The 5,058-nt window shown below is 38.3% G+C and overlaps 1 protein-coding gene across 4 annotated transcripts in view; it reads right to left on the reverse strand.

The window, feature by feature from the left end:
• The window catches only part of LOC106879711 (CLK4-associating serine/arginine rich protein), a 102,171-nt gene that overhangs the window by 44,529 nt on the left and 52,584 nt on the right, over positions 1 to 5,058 (reverse strand). The window lies entirely within an intron of this gene.

Here is a 5,058-nt window from a genome sequence, read left to right on the forward strand (position 1 = left end):
AAAAGACACCATTTCGAGCGTAGCCGTTTTCGTGCGGGTGACACGTAAAAGCACCCACTACACTCTCTGAGTGGTTGGCGTTAGGAAGGGCATCCAGCTGTAGAAACTCTGCCAAATCAGACTGGAGCCTGGTGTTGCCATCCGGTTTCACCAGTCCTCAGTCAAATCGTCCAACCCATGCTAGCATGGAAAGCGGACGTTAAACGATGATGATGATGATTAAGCTGTTGTTTGAACATAAATTAACACAAAATTTTGATGGAAGGATTTACTTTTGATCACTTTAAAACAATGAATTTGTCTCACAGAATCAAGGAGGGCAGTTTCAGGTGGGTTGATATCAAAGGGGTTAAACAATTCATTTCATAGTAATAAAGTAAATGAAAATCAAAAATCATAAAATTTCAATCTGGACTTCTCTGGTTTGATGTTGAATACCAGTTAATTAAAGGATATCAAGATAGACACAGTGTTCTGAATTAGAAATGGGGAACTTTGGCTATTATTTCTAGCAAGATGAGCAACCATGAAGGGGCTTCCAGGTAAAAATAGTGTTAACGCTATTGAATCATGGTGCATTATTGGTGGAGGCAGTGGTGGGGAGACTAAACACATTCCTTGCCTTCCTCTTTCTGATTTGCAGAACTGAATCGTATCTTGATTCTCATGGTTACTATCTGTCTCTCACTACCTTTTCTGATTGAAACAACTGTGTCTATCTATATTGATTTTCTTAAATCATCAGGAATTTTGCATCCAACTGAAGAAGTCCAGATAAAATCTGGATATGTATATGATTGGAATTTTATGATTACAATAAAATAGATTAAATACGATCCTACATTTTAATTATTATTATTGCCTTGAAGTAGCTATGTGAGATTGAGTCTGCTCCACTGTACAAAGAAAGAAGATAGACCAATCAAACTGGCACTTTTGGAAAGAATGATTCCAGGCCTCTGGTCAGATGATAGTCTTAGAGGCAGAATGAGAACAACTTATGTGAACCTTGCTTGCCTGAATATATATTTATACTGGATTTAGGTAAGAATTTAAAAAAAAAAAAAAATTATTTTAAATTTTGGCACAAGGCCAGCAATTCTGGTAGGAAGGTATAAGTCAATTACATCAAACCCCAGTATCTGACTGGTACTTTATTTTATTGACACCTCCCACATATCCAAAGTATGAAAGGTACAGTTGACCTTGGCGGGATTTGAACTCAAAATGTAAAGGGCCAGAAGTAATGCAGCCAAGCATTTTATCTGATGTGCTAATGGTGCATTTAACTCTCCACGTAACAAGCAATAACAATAATAATCCTTTCAACTAGAGGCACAAGGCCTGAAATTTAGGGGACTGTCAATTACATCCACTTCAGTACATAACTGGTGCTTATTTTATCGACCCTGGTGGAATTTGAACTCAGAATGCAGCGACAGACGAAATACCACTAAGCATTTCTCCCAGTATTCTAACGATTCTGCCAGCTCACCGCCTTAACAATAACAATGGGTTCGAATTTTGGCACAAGGCCAGCAAGTTCAGGATCCGGGGGTAAGTTGATTACATCAACCCCAGTGATCATCATGTAGTAGTACACGAGCAGAGTTTGAATAATTCAACCTTGGAAATGTAGGCGTTTCATTTATCACCCTTTAACAACTCTTATTCAGGGAACTTTTGACTGAGATTGGCTACTCAGCCTGGAGAAAATTCTAACTGGGCTCCACCTAAAAGGTCATGCACAATTTATCTTGATATACCACCATGTCATGCACATATGTTTGTGATGCATGTGCCTTGTGTTTTCTTATCAGATGGGTAATCTTGGTGGGTATATTGAGCTTTGTATATTTGTGCCTCTGTGTCAGTTTGATGGCATACACTGCTCTCTCACTCAATAATGATAATAATAATCCTATTATTAGTACAAGGCCAATATGAACGGTTAACTTGACCATGGCAGAATTCAAACTCAGAACATAAAGACAGATAAAATGCAACTAAGCATTTTGTCTGATGCACTAACAAATAATAATAATAAACATGTTGGTGTTAGGAAGGGCATCCTTGGCGTTAGGAAGGGCATCCTTGGCATTAGGAAGGGCATCCAGCTGTAGAAACTCTGCCAAATCAGATTGGAGCCTGGTGTAGCCATCTGGTTCACCAGTCCTCAGTCAAATCATCCAACCCATGCTAACGTTAAACGATGATGATAATAATAATAATAATAATAATAATAATAATAATAATGTATAAATGAAAAAAAAATTTTAATCTTGAAGGCAGGGGTCATAATGATATAAATATTTTCATTTTTCTGTCATGTATAGAAGACTGACATGTTTCACTATTATTGTTCTGGCTGTATCAGCTTTGGCCTTGTTGAAATGATGATCAAAGAAACACAAAGTGAATAATATCATACAATGACTGGCATAAAGATGAACTAATTCAAAGACACCATCAACATGAAAGCCATGTTAACATAATTAATGCCAACACTATTGAAATGATATTAAATATGTGATAAAGAAAGAAAATATAAACTGTATTAGTCAATTACTAGAAACATTTTTGTCCTTCTGGCAAGTAAAGGAGACAACCCTGGGCATGTTTCAATCTTATTCTGACTGCATTAGCAAAGTACAACTTTCATCATGCTTACATAATGATAGAGCAATCCCTAAGTAAATGCACAGGTGCCAGCATTTGCAAGCATACAACAACAGAACTGTTTAAAGATAACTAATGTAAAGATATTATCTGCATCAAAAACAATGGAAGAGCCAGTGCTAGAGTATTTAATAAATGCATCATTAAAAAGCTAACTGAAAAATCAATATGCAGTGAAGAAAAACTATATTAGTCAACGGCCAATATTATTTTCGTTTTTCCAGCAAGTAAGGGGAAGTGGTGTTATTTTAATAATTTCCTCTCTAAAACCCAGCTTCCATAAATTACTGCTACTTTATTTCATGTTGTCTTTGAACTAACAGTGCTGTAATTAGCAACCAATGGCAAACCACAGTCATCACTTATTCTCACAGCAAATGTAAGAATGTAAATAATATCATAGTTTTTACTTCTGCACTTCAGTTTACTACAAACTTGACTGACCAAGTAGACTATTTCTTCGCCTGCTCTTTTTTTCTTTTCTGTTACTATTAACCACCCATAGTGCAGAAATAAATATAAAACAATGCGTCGTCTCTAAAGATGACGCTAATAGTTTGAAAGATTACAATCGTTAGTAATGTCTCATCTAAGGCATTAAGGAAAAAATAGCAGATGGTAAAAAGTATAGACCTAAGCCATGTCTATGATGACAAAATATATGTGCTTTTTTGTATCTGGTAACATTTCAAAAATATCATCAAGGCCAGTCAGGTGGCACTGGCAATGGCCACGCTCAAAATGGCATATCTTATGTGCCACCTGCACTGGCAACGACCTCACTCAAATGTCTTTAATATAACTCGACAGAAACAATAGATTCTGAGGTGAAATTTATATATAATCTCCTTGAAATTAATAAAACAAGAACCATTGGTAAACCGGAAGGAACCAATTAAACTGACTGCAGTCAGTCATTTACAAAGACTGATCTTGTCAAAAGAATTCAATATCTAATAATGTAATCACTGTCAGTAATAACATACATGACTACTGACCGAGACCTTTGGAAATGTGCTGTGCGTGAGAAGACCCGGCAAGCCAAGTAAGATCGTTGCCAGTGCCCCTGGACTGGTTCTTGTGCGGGTGGCACATGAGATGCACCATTTTGAGCGTGGCCGTTGCCAGTACCGCCTGACTGGCTCCCGTAGGATTTTTGAGTGAGATTGTTGCCAGTGCCCCTGGACTGGCTCTTGTGCGGGTGGCACATAAAAGACACCATTTCGAGCGTGGCTGTTTTCGTGCGGGTGACACGTAAAAGCACCTACTACACTCTCTGAGTGGTTGGCGTTAGGAAGGGCATCCAGCTGTAGAAACTCTGCCAAATTAGATTGGAACCTGGTGTTGCCATCCGGTTTCACCAGTCCTCAGTTAAATTGTCCAACCCATGCTAGCATGGAAAGCGGACGTTAAACGATGATGATGATGATGATGATGATGAGGACTAGGTTTAGAAATACACACAAATCAACTGATTCATGTATTTATTGCTCTGATCTAGGTTCTAGCACTATCTCTCTTCCATTACTTCCTCCTCTATCACCCTCTCCTCCTGATCACTGTTCTTCCCTACCCCCATCACTCTTGCTCCTTTGACGCCCTAACTTTGTCACCATTCTATCTTCTGTATCCATCCTGCCCTTTCTCATGTTGCCTTCAATGAAGGGAAACATTGTTGAGTAGTGAAGACCTGTTAATCTTTCAAGGTACAAGGTAATCTCGTTAGTGCTGGAGGTATGATAGAATCCACTTAATATGCACTACAAACTGGTTAGCAAAACAAGCATAGACACGCGGGGTCCAAAGGGCAACTTTGTTTGCCTGAGAACATAACAACCTGTCTAGAGTTTATATCATGATAAAATAAAACCTAGATAGTTAGTTTTGTAAATGCATACCTTGTCTGCTGCTGATTACATAAAACATGATATAACTGCAGCAATTTGATCTTTATTTTCTGAAGTTAACACATTGAATATGATCAGTAAGAAGCTTGCTTCCCAACCACATGGTTCCAGGTTCAGTTTCACTGTGTGACACCCTGGGCAAAGCCCTGTGAGTGGATTTGATAGACAGAAACTGAAAGAAGCCTGCCGTGTGTGTGTGTGTGTGTGTGTGTGTGTGTGTGTGTTTGTCCCTCCACCATCGCTTGACAACTGATGCCGGTGTGTTTATGTCCCTGTAACTTAGCGGTTCAGCAAAAGAGACCAATAGAATAAGTACTAGGCATACAAAGAATAAGTCCTGGGGTCAAACTTCTTCGACTAAAACCCTTTAAGGTGGTGCTCCGGCATGGCCACAGTCAAATTACTGAAACCAGTAAGAGTAAAAAATATATATATTCTTCCAACTTATTGCAGTGTATCTTAAATATATTAT

The sequence above is a fragment of the Octopus bimaculoides genome, chromosome 11 (assembly GCF_001194135.2).
Source record: "Octopus bimaculoides isolate UCB-OBI-ISO-001 chromosome 11, ASM119413v2, whole genome shotgun sequence".
In the NCBI taxonomy this organism is placed as follows: Eukaryota; Metazoa; Mollusca; class Cephalopoda; order Octopoda; family Octopodidae; genus Octopus; species Octopus bimaculoides.